General features: G+C 39.7%; 1 protein-coding gene and 1 long non-coding RNA gene across 2 annotated transcripts in view; one reads left to right on the top strand and one right to left on the bottom strand.

Annotated features, from left to right (window-relative positions):
- Window positions 1-16701, bottom strand: part of LOC123602343 (zinc finger protein 474-like) — a 139012-nt gene that overhangs the window by 109155 nt on the left and 13156 nt on the right. Inside the window, exon 3 of the mRNA XM_045486863.1 lies at window positions 4450-4641. The gene's annotated coding sequence lies outside the window, so the exon portion shown is untranslated. The remainder of the gene's footprint in view (window positions 1-4449; window positions 4642-16701) is intronic.
- LOC123602355 lies at window positions 4663-16226 on the top strand. The gene is made up of 4 exons (XR_006714456.1): window positions 4663-4736; window positions 7828-7910; window positions 14098-14161; window positions 15962-16226. It is a non-coding gene; the product is annotated as an uncharacterized LOC123602355 (long non-coding RNA).

The following is a 16701-nucleotide window of genomic DNA, read 5'->3' as shown; positions in this document are numbered from 1 at the left end:
TGAGACTCCATTTTATTTTAACAGTGAAACATCCAACCATGAATCAGTGTGACTTCACAAAAGAGCACTCAGTGCAGTCAGAACTCTACCAAGTTCTGCTTGTGTAGGACTGCATCAGACTCCTTGTAGCATCTTCTCTCAAAAAAACCTCTCGCCCACACTGTACTCTGGACGTTCTATTTGCAGCTTGCCATTGCTTTCCACCTCTCAAGAGCTTGCTTCCCGTACATTCTCCCTCCCTGCTGCCCCAACATGGTGTGTGTTATGTGTAGTGCCATACTTGTATGCTATGATATTTAGGAAATGCTGCTGTGTTTTTAAGACTCCACAGGAGGGTCGCCTGGGGTGGATCAGTTGGTTGGGTGACCGACTTCGGCTCAGGTTATGATCTCACAGCTCGTGAGTTCAAGCCCCACGTTGGGCTCTGTGCTGACAGCTCGGAACCTGGAGCCTGCTTCGGATTCTGTGTCTCCCTCTCTCTGTCCGTCCCCTGCTCACACACTGTCTCTCTCTGACTCTCACGAAAATAAACATTAAAAAAAAAAAAGACTCCACAGGAATCATCACCTGCTTCCTCAGGAAGGGTGTTCTGGAACTGTTTGCATTCTTCACTACTTACAGTTTTGTTTTGTTTTGCTTTGTTTTTTAGAATTGCATATATTCTTGAAAATCTTTCATTCACCAGAGAAGCTGGGGAAATTATTTAGATGATACTACATAGAGCTGTATTAAGGTCCAGTCTGCAAAGAAATTTCTCTTAGAAATCATATTCTAAATAAGCTGAAAAATGCAAATGACAGAAATGAGAGCTTACAATCTGAGGCTCAGAGGAATGGATATATTTTGACAGTGACAGCACATCTGGAAAACCTGAGGAAATGATGTACCTTTGTAAACACTTGAGTGTTGATACTTTTCTGTCAATTCATAGGAACCTATGAAGACATTTAATCTGATGTTTATTTTACCAAAGATTTTTTCTCTGTAATTATAATTATAAATATGCTGTTAAATAGGCAATAGAGTGGAGATTATAAATAATGCTTCCTTGCAAAACTTATGAACTTATGAAATATTCTCCTTCCATCTTTTCTTGTCCAAAACAGTGCCTGGAATATAGTAGACACTCAACAAATTATTGAATGAATGAATGAAAATTAAGGTCATGTATCATTTTGTATAAATGCATTGGAAAAAAAAATCTATATTTGTCTGGGATTATCATTCTTGAATACATTTCTGACTGGATATTTTTTGTTTTTGTTTTTTTTTTTTTGTTAAAGAATCACTTAAAATCAGATTATTTCCAAGGGAAACATTTGTACAGCATGCAAGAAAAAAATGTCTAACCTAATTCAAACTCCTGTGCATAGTTCCACTGGCAAGAAGTCATGGAAGGACTCCACTTGTATATTTGTTTTTAGTATGTGCTGCACTGCTTATAAGCCAAGAGGAGCTGGCTTATTAAAAATTAACAATGCCAATAAAGACAGATAAATGGGCTCATGTAACAGAAGAGAGTCAATAAATATATGGTTGGTTCACATATGCAGTCAATTGATTTTTGACAAAGATGCTAAGGCAATTTATGGAGGGAGGAAAATCTTTTAAACAAAAGGTGGTGGAACATTTGGATACATGTCAGGGAAAAGCTAATATCAGCTCTTTACTTTCACCACACATGAAACTTAAATCAAAATGGCTCAGAGAACTAAATATAAAAATTATAATATATGAAACATACAAGTATAAAAGCTATAAAGCTTCTAGAAGAAAGCAATTAGGAGAATATCTTCATGACCTTGATAGATACAAAGATTTCTTAGACAAAACATAGAAGAGCACTAAACTTAAAAGAAACAGCATTCAAAGTTTTCTTTCATATAAATTAGAAACTTCTGCTCTTTAAAAACCACCATTAAGAAAGTTAAAAGCCAAGCTACAGATTGGAAAGAAATGTTTATGAGACATATATTTGAAAAGGATTTATATCACATATATATGATATATACACACACATACATAACATATGTACATGTATCTATGAACAAATTTATATCACATATATATGATATATATACACACACATACATAACATATGTACATGTATCTATGAACAAATTTCAAACAACCCAATTTTTAAAAATGGGCGAAAGCTTTCAACAAACTCTGCACAACAGAAAAAGTATAAATAGTCCATACGTTCATGAAGTAAATTCAAACATCGTTAACTGTCAGTCATTAGTAAAATGCAAACTAAAACCAGAAATACTACACAATAGGATGGCTAAAATTAGAAAGGTTGCTAACACTAAGTGTTAGTGTTAGTGGTAAACGGAAATACCAGAACTCCCTTACATGCTTGGGAGGGCTTGTGAAATACATAAAGACTCTGGAGAACAGTTTGGCAGAATCTCACAAAGTTGAGCCTACACCTACTTACTGACATGGACATTTGTCCCTAAATAATTACCCAAGAGAAGTGAAAACATATGTCCACAAAAGACATGTACAAATGTTTAAAGCAGCTGCTGTTAATGGTGAAAAATTTAAGAAACCACACAAGTGTACGTCGACAGGTAAGCAAGTAAACAAATTATGGAATATTCACACAGCAGAGTATTACCCTGCAATATTACCCTATAATATTACCCTAAAATATTACATGAAACCCTAGAAGGGGCAAAGCTGATCTGCAAGTGGCAGAAAATAGGTTGGTGATTGCTCGCAGGTAGACAGATGGGTGGGTGGAGACTGCACTACAAACATTAATGGACGTGTTCTCATACTGATACAATTGGTGGGTGGATGGATGTAATCATTTGTCACAACTCCTCAAACTGTGTACTTAAAATGTGCACGTATTACTGGATTTACACATTGGTAAAGATGGTATAAACAAGAAAGGAAGTCTCTAAAAGGAACAAAGAATGCGAACTTAATAAAAACAAAATACCAGTCTCCAACCAAGCTCACGTAAAAATGCTCAGCTTCATTAGTCGGGGAAACGCAAATGATAACCACAGCGACATATCATTTCCCCATTATAAAGTTAAACATACATCTACCTTCAATTTCTATCCTAGGTCTGAACCTAAGAAACAGGAGAATATATGTCTACCAAAACACTTGTGTGAGAATGGATATAGCAACTTTAGTTATAGGAAACCCAAGCTAGAAATAAGCCAAATATTAACGAATAGGAGAATAGGTAAACAAATGCGGAATAATCCTATAATGTATTAACACTCCCCTATAAAAAGAATTGAACCAGTAATACACATAGAAATATGGGATGATCTCAAAAACATTCCGCTGAGTCAAAGAAGTTAGATTCAAGAATACACACTGTGTGAGTCTATTCATATGAAGTTCATGGATAGCCAAATCATTCTCTAATGATAGATATCAGAACATGGGTGCTCACAGAAAGATGATTGACTGGAAAGGATATGAAGAAACTTTCTGGGGATAGAAATGTCCTATTTCTTTTTTTTTTTTTTTTTTCCAACGTTTATTTATTTTTGGGACAGAGAGAGACAGAGCATGAACGGGGGAGGGGCAGAGAGAGAGGGAGACACAGAATCGGAAACAGGCTCCAGGCTCCGAGCCATCAGCCCAGAGCCCGATGCGGGGCTCGAACTCACGGACCGCGAGATCGTGACCTGGCTGAAGTCGGACGTTTAACCGACTGCGCCACCCAGGCGCCCCAGAAATGTCCCATTTCTTGATTAAGGTGATGGTTTACATGGTTATATATATATATATATATATATATATATATATATATATATATATATTTATATACACATATACATATATATATACACACATATACATATATATATATATATATATATATATATATATATATGTTGAACCCACTGACTTTGGAATTTGAATTTAAGAACTTAAGATTAGTTACATTTTTCCATGTACATTTCATCTCAATAAAAAAATCTGCCAAATCAGTTGAGTAACTATAGCCTTTATCACTCCTTTTTCTTTCAAGGATAATTTGGTTAATACACATATAATCCTAGATTAACATAAAACGTATTTTTTCTACCTTTCTTTGAAGAAAATTATTTTTAAATAATTACAGGTTTAAATACTATTATTGCTTCCAATGGAATTTGGTTCTCTTTTAGCCACTAAAATCTGTAATCCATAGCCAGCATCATCCAATAAAGTAAAATGATATTTGTTATTTTGTGTAGCAGTACTTGTTTTTTTTATTCAATGATTATTTTATTTTAGATTCCTTTTCTCTAGTGAGAAAGCATTTGCTTTTTCACTAGAGAATAACAGTGAGTATAACAGTGAGACAGAAGTGGAGATCAGGATTACCTAAAATAAGAATCTATTATTAGTTGAAAGGTATGGTTGGAGACTGACTGATTTGTTAGACAACAGAGAAAAAGCATGCCTTCCCAGAGAAAGCCTCACCTTGTAATATTCGTTTTCACCTTTCTACTGCGGCTTTTAGCACGGCCAGCTGAGCCCCTCAGGGAGGGGGCTGGTGGAAACGGGCAGAATTAGCTCCAGGATTCACATTCCCTCTTGCAAGAATTCTTACAGTGTGTGCGGCTGCTTGAAAGGGGAGCCCCAGCCTTTGTCGCCTAGAGGTATCCTGGCAACCTGTCAACAAAAGGGATACGACTGAGTTCTCTAGTAAGGGATTGGAAAGATCCACAACAAGGGGTGAAGGAACTTGGAAACCAACAGTAAAATAGGTATGGATTTCAGCTTTCTTTTAAGGTGACTCCAGGAACTTTACCAATGGACTAAGCATCCAAAAGGAGAGAGGTGCATGAATTGAAGCCACAAGGCTCTTCTTAGAGTGGGAATGGAGTGGAAACTTTTTTTTCCAAGGAGGAAGAAACAAAATTTACTGATTATCTTACTGACCTTTTCTAAGGTCTTTAAAAAGCATCATGTATACTGAGGAAGCTTGGACTCTTAAAGACAGAGATGGATATTCTCCAAATATGGCTCTCAAAGAGTACATGCATAAGGACATATAAGATGTAGAAGTTATGGGTAGTTTATTTTCTAATGTGTCCTAAGTTATAGCGAACAACTTTATTTTTTTAATGTTTATTTTTGAGAGAGAGAGAGAGAGAGAGAGACAGAGAGAGACGAGTGAGGGAGTGCAGACAGAGAGAGGGAGAGAGAGAATCCCAAGCAGACTTCATGCTGTGAGTGCAGAGCCCAACACTGGGCTCGAACTCACAAACCGTGAGATCGTGACCTGAACTGAAATCAAGAGTTAGACACTTAAGCAGCTGAGTTACCCAGACGCCATTATAGCAAACAACTTTAAAAACATTTTAGAATGTATCTGAAAGAATTATTTGTTTAAGCCCCGTATTTAAAAATACTCTGAGACATTAAGCTAATTGTGGTACATTCCTACGATGAAATAGTCTGTACGCACTAAAGCTCAGGAGGCAAAACAGTTTATAAACACGGGAAAGGCTGCTGTATATTTTTGAAAAGAGAAGCTGCAAAACAGAAGAAATACTACAATCTCATCAAACTCTGTGTGTGCATGTGTGTGCACAGTCACATGCTTGACTCAAAGAACAGACACCCAAATGTTAACTGTAGTAGTTACTGGATAATGATGTTGGAAATATTCTGCTAAACGTTCCATTGAAAGGGCGGGCCTACGCTGGCCGACTCCATCTTGTTCTGTGTCCTTCACCTTGACCACACCTCCTCCCCTTGAGTAACCGCCCCCCTCACCTGCCTAACAGGACTCGGACCCTTCCCCAGCCAATCAGCTGAGGCCATAGCCATTACCTCACCAACTGCCCCTAGGCCCCAAAAAAACCTTTGTGCTTTTGAAACTCGTTCTCTCTCCCTGGTATCTCACCGCTGCGTCGGTGCAGGTAGGGGACTGAGCTCGAGCTAGCTCGAATAAAGGCTCTTTTGCTTTAGCTCGAATAAAGGCTCTTTTGCTTTTGCATCGGACTCGGCTCCCTGGCGGTATTTGGGGATCACGAATTCTGGGCATAACACCTTAAGAGTAGGAGTTGGGGGGAAAACCCTAACCTCTAAGATTCTAAAACACTCTCCCTTACCCCCAGATAACTGAAATAAAATATATAGGTAATTCACAGGACTGTGAATTCTGTTGAAGTGACTTCATACCACATCTAAAGACCCTGCTGGATAATGCAGTCCCACATTCTAACATCTATAATGCTCTAAAGATGAATATATATTCATATATATGTATCTACACACACACACATACACACACACACACACACACACATATATATACACACACACATACTCTACAGAGATTTAATGATATTTCAATTATACTATCACATAAAACTTCATACCACATCTAAAGACCCTGTGGATAATGAAGTTCCATATTCTAACAACTATAATGCTCTAAAGATGAATATATATATACACACATATATATACATTCATATATATACATATATATTCATATATGTTCATATATATGTATCTACAAATACATATACACACACACATACTCTACAGAGATTTAATGCTATTTCAATTATACTATCACATAAAATAATTCCAACTGGGATGTTTTTCTTCTGAAACCTTTCATAAAATGCCACAGATAAGTGATAAAGCATGCCTAAAAGGACTTAAGAGCTGCTCTAAGAGTGAGAGAAAGAAAACTTAGTTTTACTAATTTATTGAAAGTTTATTTACTTATTTTGAGACAGACAGAGCATGGAAGAGGGACAGAGAGAGAGGGAGACAGAGGATCCCAAGCAGACTCCAGGCTGTCAGTGCAGAGCCCAACCCAGGGCTCGATCTCATGAACTATAAGATCAAGACCTGAGCTGAAACCAAGAGTCAGTTGCTTACCTGACTGAACCACCCAGGCGCCCCAAGAAATCTTGGTTTTACATTGGCTTTTTCCTAATTTGTAGGTCCCTAGTTAACCTATTTTGTACTTTACTCAAACTCCATGTTTTCCCGGTCCTATTGTGAGCTCAATGAGATATTTCTAAAGAAATTGCCCAATAAATAAACACCGTCCCAAATGCACACACAGGATCCCATTCAGTGGCCAGGTATTTGGGCCAGATGGCAGGAGAACAGATGGGAAACGTTGGCCTAGGGCAGGACAGCCCCGGGAAAACATGGAGAGCAGATACTGCCATGCTTAAATAGGGCAAAGAGTTCTTGATCTGGACTGGAGACACTGCTCTCCCGAGGACCGGAGACAACAGCTTCCCCAGCAGTGGGCACATGTGTTAGCTGGGCAGCTAACAGCGTTCACAGCCCTCTCTTCCCCAGTGGGGTTGTGAGCTGCTAGCTGCTTTTCTGTATTTATCAGAGCTGCTCCTGAAACTGGCCTCGGAGGAGACTTTGTTTTCTTGCAAATTCTGGACCCATTTGAAATTCATGGGTTTATAGTTTCAGCTTAAACCGAACTTCCTGGTGTTCAAATCTATTTCATCTTGGCAAAACAGGCCTTCCCAGTCTCTCTGCCTCTCTCTTTCTCTGCCTTTTAAAGGGACCAACACTTTTAAGCAGCTTACACTTCAACAACAACAACAACAACAAAACCAAGCTCAAAGGGCATCTTGGACATCAAATAGCTCTTACAACACAACCTTTTGATGACTAGAGTGTAAATGAAGCAGAAACATATGGATTCCATTTCCCATAAATCACCCAAGGTCCTTAAAAAAAAAAATCAAGGGAGAATGTACTCAGCACAACGTAGTCTGTTTGCTCGAACCTAAAACATCTGAAGAATACTTGGAGGCTGATGAATCCAAAATATTTACTCATCCCTATTTATAACATCAGGGAGGAAAGCCCTTGATTCGTGGCAACAGCTAAAGTGCTCACATGTGCAGAGTGGACAAAGAGCACCGAGCGTAAGCTTCAAGGTAACTGGGTTCATTTTCTTTTCCCTCTCCAGATACTCAACTCAACATCAGATCAAAGACACTGAAGCCCTTACTTACACAGGCTTAGTGTGGCTTGGTATTGTGTGAGTTCTTCTCACCTTAAACAGTTGAGAGTTATTTCAAACTATTTGCTGTCGAGTCATGTTGGTGTCACCATAGGATGATGCCAGGCTCCACCCATAATCTAGATCTGACCCCTTGTGGCAACAGCCCCACCACAAGGAATTCTGGCTTATGTTCCCTTCATAAAATCACAGCTATTGTGCCTGCACAAGCCCCTGATGTTTTCATTAAAGGAATAAATCATGGGTGATTTTTATGGAGGAGAAATATCGCTCCTTGCCGGCATCTCTGATGGTCCTGATGTCCCTTTGTTGACACAAAGTCCCAGTCTTACACTGAAAGCTACCTATAATGCTTTTGAATACTTCATTCTTGGAACTGGACAGGGGGCTACATTATGCATGCAAGATTTTATTTTATTTTATTTTATTTATTTATTTATTTTTTAATGACAGCAGCAGGAGCTCAAACGGGACATTTGTGAAGTTTGGCAAAATAGGGCCACTGGGTATCTTGTTCTTTTCTATCCAGTCATTGTTGACTTTCTACCTAACTCAAAAATAGCACATGCCCCTCATCTCAAACCCTTCAACAACCCCACAAGGTAAATCACTGGTTTCCTTGTTTTACAGGTGAGGAAAAGGGTTTAGAAGCTTTAAGTGACTTGCCCTTAGCTGCAGGCTAATCGGCTAATCTAAAACAAACCTGAGAATGAAATTATATGTCTTTCTGGTGCTCGATGATTCCTTTTCCACTGCCTCCTTCAAGACCTGGCGGCCAGAAAGCCATAGAGTATAGGCTGACCTCAAAAGGCAGAGTCACTTTCCAAGATATGCCTACTGTCACCAGAAAAGACTCTGCATAAGTTGAATTTTACATACTGCATTGACTTTGAAAAGGTCTACATTTAAACATTTGCAGAAAGTGTCCTGTGGTAGATTAGAAAGAAAGGGTGGGGGATGTGCTTTAAATATAGACTTTTAAAACTAAAAAAAAAAAAAAAAAAAAAAAAAAAAAAAAAAAGCGTATTTGACGCGCCGGAGTCTTGCCCAACACATCTCAAATTCCTGAGGACTCTTTGCCCCCGACAGTGTTGCTTACCCTTGTTTTCATTATTGTTCTCTCTCCAAGTCATTATATATATATTTTTTGCTAATTACCCCCCAAGTAGGAAATTTTAATACCACAGATAAACTTTATGTCTGATTATGTATTATGGCCCCTTGGTAGACCATAAACCAATATATTATCTACAATTATGTCACCCCCAAAGCCAATTTATACCGCCTCTGTGGAATGCATGCTTGAGGGACATACATCCAAGGAAATGACAGTGTTGGCCTCTGGTAATCTATGGTCAAGCTGATACACAGAAAAAGAGACCAAGAGGACACAGAAACCATGGAAACCTTCCCAAACTTCCAAAACAAAAAGCACAGCAAATCATCCTTCAACTGTGTTCAAGAGAAAAGTGGATTTGTTTGCGAAGGCCAACGAGGGTATGGTATTTTCTGTGCACTTGAGCGGTTTATCATAGAACCAGAACTCTTGGAGCTGAAGTGGGCTTTAAAATAGCCTTCAGTTCTGCCAACTATCTTCAGGCAAAAATACATAATTGGTCTGACTTTTTTAAATGGATGAGGCAGAGGACATTAACTTATTTATTTATGTGTCACAGATTTCAAACTCAGACTCCGAGAATAAAAAAAAAAAAAAAAAAAAGTCCAAGGACTCTCTTGCTTTATCCTTGGCATAATAAAAAACATTTCCAGGGGTGGAGAGAAGGCTTTCTTTCTTTTGATCTCTCTTCCTATGGACGGGGGATTTTTTTTCAGTATTCTAAGTGTCCACTGATAGTAAAATATTTTGGGTATACTGTGTTGTAAATCCTCCTCTTGCAGACACCTGAGATGCTAGGTTTTAAATATTTGCTGTGAATCGGGACAACTCTTCACAAATTCTGGCTCTCCAAGCTATTCTGGCGCATCTGTTCATCTTGCTTCTTTTCCTCTTTTTCAACACCCACTAAACTCAGCCAAACACAGAACGTGTACATAGCAGGTTCCCAGCAAATTTTTACCCACTAAGCGGGGCACCCACCTTTTGTGTTGCTGAAAATGACGATGCGGCTTGCTTAAAGATAATGCAAAGTTACAAGATGTTAAGACCAGATTAATCCTTAAAGTTTTCTACTTACTGTACTATAAACATTTTGAAATAATTTTGCCTCTCTTTTCAGAGAATGGGCAGAGGTCCAATGCCTTATGGCATGCAAGCAATAAATGTTTAATAAATACTTAATCACCAGTTTATTGCCCACAGATTTCCAAAGCTGGTTTAAATTAGAGTGTTCATGGCTGATAACAGTCTAATATTTTACCTTTCCATGGGCATTTTATGAAGGGCATTTTAGTCTCTTAATTGAAAACAGTAAGTTATAAAGGGGATTCCCTCTTATTCTTTCCATAGATGTCAGAGAGAGAGAGAGAGAAGTATTTCTTCCCTGGTAGTTGGCTTCCCTGGTTAGTCCTATCTCTCTAGCACCTTTGATTTCTTCCATTCTACTGTCTTCTTCCCCTCAGACTTCAGAGAGGTAATAAGCCATGCACACACACTCTTCTTGATAAAGAGTGGTCCAAGTCAATGCCTCCCTTCTCATAGCATCCTTCCATTTTTATGCCTTCATGGCCAATCATTTGGTTTCTATCCCTTTCTCTCCCTGAAGCATCTTCTTAGCACATCATCAGTGGCATCCCAATGAACTCATCTAAGGGTTTTTCCACTTTCTGTCACCCTCAATCACATTGACATATTTAACATGGTCACCTTCCCACCCGTTAGAAATTCTCTCCTCTTAACCACCCTACTGATTACAAAAAAAAAGTACACATTCCTCAGACTAACTTTAAGATGTGATGAATATAAATATAATCCAGTAAAGAGGTGAAGAGCCCAAAGCCTCACTCACAGCCCACAGGATGCAGTTTTCTGTCCCTCTTCACTCCTCGATTTCCTGCAGAGCTGTGCTAAGACAGAAACTTGGGTAGAATGATAATTCATGAAAGCTTTATCAAGGAATAGGTCAATGTCAGGAAGACCAACTTTGTTTTTGCCCTGCAGAGGCTCATCACGGTACAGGCAGACCATCCCTTCAGACCAACCCGTAAGCTTTCAGAGTACAGCAGACCATGTCCCCCGTACCCTAGCAAGGTACATAATGAAGATAGATTGAGGGTACAATGTAAGGGGCACCAGGAAAAGACAACATTGTCCAGACACCAACCCTAGTCTGGCTATATGAACCAAAATAAAACTTGAGAGAAAACTCACTCTTTGAATCGGTATTTCTCAATGGGGGATGATTCCTCCCGGTACCTCAGGGACATTTGGCAATGTCCAGAGTGATTCTGGGTTGTCACATATGGGGTTGTGGGAGTGCTACTGGCATCTAGTGGGTAGAGACCAGGGATGCAGCTGAACATATCCTACAAAGCACAATGCAGCCCTCCACAGTAAGGAATCATCTGGTGTGAATGGTCAGTAGGGCCAAGGTTGAGCCTTGTGCACTAAACAATCTGCATGCTCAAATAAGAATGCTTTCTTTGCAGAAGGCCAGGTCCATGGGCTCTTTTCAGACTCGTGGTGCATAACTAAGGGATTACATTACAAAAGAAGCAGCAGGCACAGAAAACCTGAGGAGCTTAGTCATATTTCTGCAACCAATAAATGAAGCCACCTTGGAAATGTGAACACAGCCCCTGCCCGTCTGACTTCTTTCCCACATCACCTACCCAAGCAGCGAGGCGGCAGACATTGTGTTGTATGTGACTGAGTATAAAATCACTTCTGCACTGTAAAATTTAGTCAGTTACAGGAAGTGCAAGGATAGGGAGCTGAGATGGGTCTTCTGCCATGAAAGGTGTAATGGAATTAGAGTGGGCAGGAATACAGCTAGGAACTGTCAAGTGTGGGCAAGCATGTACTTTGAGATACAGGGCCAGAGCCTGGGGACAGGAAAATCTTAAGACAAGTTCAACTGGGCTGGTCAAGGGCAGCCATACCAAAATTCACTCCTAGATGAAGTACAGACTGTCAGCTGAGGCTCTTGAGGGGTGATGATCCCAGGGGGGTGAACATGGCTGTAACCAGTTTCACCTTTGAATGTGACCTGTTTGTTACATCCTGTAAGGCTTCAGCCACTATGCTTTTCCTGTCCCCACAGCCTGCACTCCAACTTCTCCCTTTCCTCCCTAATGCTCCTTCTCAGGGCAGCTACTCAAACACAACCATTGAATTAAAAAAAACTTTTTTTTAATGTTTATTTATTTTAAGAGAGAGAGGGAGGGAGACAGAACATGGGTGGGGGAGGGGCAGAGAGAGAGGGAGACACAGAATCCAAAGCAGGCTCCAGGCTTTCAGCTGTCAGCACAGAGCCCGACACGCGCCTCGAACTCACAAACTGTGAGATCATGACCTGAGCCAAAGTCAGACGCTTAACCAACAGAGCCACCCAGGTGCTCCCTCACAACCATTGAATTTTGAACTTTTCGGCTAGTGAGGTACTGCCTGGGGTTCGTACTGTTAACAATGTATTATCTCTCCAATATCAGACTCAAAATGAATACATTTATGTTCTATAGTTGTGGAGTCCCTGCTTTAACAGGCATTAGCCATGTCTATTGTCTAAATTTTATCCCTCTTCATTTTCGAAGAGTCGTCTAAGATTAGAGGGAGAAAACGACCCATAGAGTTTAATGTAAAGCCAAGAAGAATATGGTCTTTCTTTGCTCACTCTGCCGTTTGCTACTACATTCATTTTTTCAATGAGCAATACATATGTATGTGTGTAAACATGTACACACACACATAGGCAGTATGTATAGGTTCTCTTGAGTAGGAGATGCATATATATGAAAAATGAAAGAATATGCATGAAATAATAAATTTTTTTCCCACCTCTGACTCACCAGGTCCCACTCCAAGACCTACCCCAGAAGCTACCTCTATTACTAGTTTCTTGTGCATCCTCCCAGAAAGCCTGTGCAAGGACAGACATATACCTATGTGTGAATACTGCCTCATGCCCTACAGGCTGGTGCCCTTCCCATTCCTCTTTATGGTCATCTCAGCTTCTATTGCTCAAGATGAGCCATGACAAAACAGATGACACATTTGTGCTGTGGAAGGAAAACTCCGTGACTCAGATAGACACAAATTGTTCCATACACCTTTCATCCTCATTACCAGGTAACTTTGCCAAGGTCAAGTGGTGACATTCTGATTTACCACTAAGCAGACTGGACACAACTCACATTTGACGAGAATCTGAAACTCAAATACCAAAAAGAAAAAAAATATATTTTCTTAAGGCTTCCCAATTTCGTAACTGAACTTGCTTTCCTTTTGCTTTGTTGAAAATATTATTTTCCTTTCAGTTCAATGGGCACAGTCTATCTGAAAGAAAAAAAAACAGGACTCCCCCCAAGTCCCCAGTTCCTCACTAAATCCATTATATTTAAGACCCAGTTTCACCATATTCTTGAATTCTCCATTTAGCATCTCCAACAAAGAGGACCAAGGAACCCCATTGTTTTTGCTAGCCAGATCAGGCTGAGCCAAATCCAGGTTCCAGGTACCAAATGCAAATTTGGCTCTCTATGCCTTTACCATTTACAAGGATCTGTATTCAGATAAATCAGGGATACATTTCTCTTGGCTCTTATGGAGACCCTTTTAAATAGTGACTTCAGCCCTCCTAAGGTTTTTTTGTACGGGTTGCCTGAAAGTGGACAATTTTCACAAGTTTGCTTTGGCACTGATGGCACAAATTTTTATTGAAACTCACAGTTGTTTTAGTGGGCACCTTAGTCTGCCAGCAGATCTCTGTAGGGGCCTCCCAGCCAATTCAATGAGAACTATGTGCACTTAAAACATGCCAAATGTTGTAAGAAGTGACACGTCCTCCAACTCTTTGATTGCCTGCATACGACCACTGGTTCATTTGTGCTTTTGTTTTAAGGACACTCTGTTGAATGTGTCTGCAGCATTTGTGATATCAAACAGCTATTTCTATATTGAAGTTTACTCTGGTTTTTCCCTGCAGAAAAGCCTGGTTCACGGTCTTTTGGTCTGGAGTTAGACTCCGTGTACTCTGTCGTATCACAAAGGTAAGGCCACAGAAAAAAGAAGTTCATTGGGAGCATACATTTTCCACTGAGTTAAACAAATAATGATTTGGTTGGAAGGAGATCGGAAGGTAGCCTGAAACTATTCTCAAAATGCCCTTTAAGTTACCAGTGGGAAAGAGTGATGATGTAGGAGGCTTCAAATAAACATACAGAGGTATTTTGAGACAAAAAAGACATCTGTTGTTTTTATGCTGATATAGGTAAATCATCACATAATCACCAGGAAGTCAAACTGAAATTGGCTTAGATTGCCATCTACAAGGTACTTGCCCCAACACTGAGAAGTCTCCCCACATTTTTCCTTTATTTTCTGTTTTTTTCTATATTCCATTTTATCCTCGTGTTTTCTTACTTTGTGTCATTGGAAAGTTTTTTAGAATTTTACTTTATGAGGGGCGCCTAGGTGGCTCAGTTGGTTAAGTGACTGACTCTGGCTCAGATCATGATCTTGTGGTTCATGAGTTCAAGCCCCACATAGATCTCTGTGCTGACAGCTTAGAGCCTGGAGCCTGCTTTGGATTCTCTGTCTTTCTCTGTCTGTCTCTCTCTGTCCTCCCCCCACTTTTGCTCCCTCTCTCTCTTAAAAGTAAATAAATATTTAAAAAATTTAAAAAAAAGAATTTTACTTTATGAAATAGTTAAGAAGCCTTAGCTTATTAATGGCTCGACTTTAAAATAGCAAAATTTTCATTTTTAAAATTAGACCCAAATCCTCAAAGGCAGTTACTTCATCTTTATAAATAATGTTCTTAGTAAATTTTCACTAAGGCCAGAAAACCAATGCAAAGTAGAAAAAAAGATGTCTGTGAAAATAGATTTTTTTAAGCTGCTCTGGTGAAAAAATATTTTATACCAACTGAAAAAAAAAACCAGGTACTTTTACAATTTTCACCTTCCCTGCAATTATACAAGCTCTAATGTTTTTCCTTTGAATTCTCCTGGGTTACTCAGCACTCTTAAACCTCAAGATCGTAAAAACAAGAAACCTTTCCAAAATCACATGGGTAAAGTCTCAACCTGCTGTTAAAAATACTGCCGATGGGCCAGTGCTTCATTCTGTGGAAAGGTTTTCATAGTCTTTGTGATCGCAGAGAGCCTCAGGGAGCAGCAAGGAACTGTGGGGAGCATGGTGCTCTGTACTACCCTGTCCTTGGAGAAATACCAAGACCCGGAAGGTGTCCCAAGATTGCCTACCTCATTTGGTCTTTCCTATTTCTTTTTTAAATGTTTATCTATTTTAAGAGAGACAAAGGGCACGCACATGTGGCGGGGGGGGGGGGGGGGAGGGTAGAGAAAGAAGGAGAGAGAATCCCAAGCAGCCTCCCTGCTCAGCATGGAGCCCAACAGGAGATTGATCCAAACACTGAGGGATCATGACCCAAGCAGATATCAAGAGTTGGATGCTTAACCAACTGAGCTACCCAGGCACCCCTGCTCTTTCCTATTTCTTAAAAAAAAAGAAAAGAAAAAAGAAAAAAAGAAAAAAATGATTACTATCCCATCCTCCCTTCCACATGGGGAAAGTCATGTCATCAAGCTCTGGCTAAAAAGAAGTAAGAAAAAGTTCATTAGAGCAGTGCTTCTCAAGCTTGACTGTGTACACAAATCACCCGAGGATCCTAATATGCAGAATCTGAATCAGTAATCAGGATCGGGCTCGGGGCATTGCATTTTAATTAGTTGCTGGCTGAAGGATGAAGCTATGACCTGAAGACCACAATTTGAGTAGTAAGGAATTAGAGGGCTTTCGGCAAAGATTTTCTTCCTTGATTTTGACAGAAGTGCTCAAGGATAAAGCTGCTTCCTGTGCTTCCTCCAGCTTCCTGGTTTTGAATAGGATTTTAGAAGAATGTGAGTGTGGGGCTGTGTCAGCCATCTTGTATTGACGAGGAATGGAAGCCAATGCCGAGAACAGCCAAGGAGAAGGACAGAAGGCATCCAGGAATTTGATGATGTCATTATGTCGCTGAAGTTAAGTAATTTTGGAACTTCCTACCTCTAGACTTCTTATGTTACTGGTATAATAAATATCATGATGGTTTAAGTCATTGTTTGTCAGGCTGTCTGTTAATTGCAACCAAACAGTTCTTATTTATTATATGAATGAAGGTGATCCATTCACGGCTGGGTTTTGATCAATCAGCCCAGAGGCAGATCCCATCTTTTATAGCTCGTGGCCTGCAGAGAGTCACTGGGCCTGGGGAATGGGAATTGTATGGGTGCAAGTCTTTTAGGAGTAGAGAACACTCAGGTGCTTCCAGAAAGAAAATTTACCCTGCAGATTGTAGCAACTTGGTTTCTATCCCCTGGCACAGAAGTAGGGAATAGGGGAATGTACAGATACAAAAGGTGCTGAAGTGTTTCTTCTACTGTCTTACTCTTCTAATGAAACTATTGTGAGGAATGAGAGCATCGGTTGTTTCCCATGGTTGGGCTCAGAAAGTGAAGTTAGCTGTTGAAGTTCATTGGCTCTCAAAGGCATCTTTTGATGTTACAATCTGAAGATATGGGTTGAAGGA

Source organism: Leopardus geoffroyi, chromosome A1, assembly GCF_018350155.1.
Source record: "Leopardus geoffroyi isolate Oge1 chromosome A1, O.geoffroyi_Oge1_pat1.0, whole genome shotgun sequence".
In the NCBI taxonomy this organism is placed as follows: domain Eukaryota; kingdom Metazoa; phylum Chordata; class Mammalia; order Carnivora; family Felidae; genus Leopardus; species Leopardus geoffroyi.
Note: the sequence above shows the minus strand (reverse complement) of the source record. Positions and strands in the feature narration are given on the sequence as shown.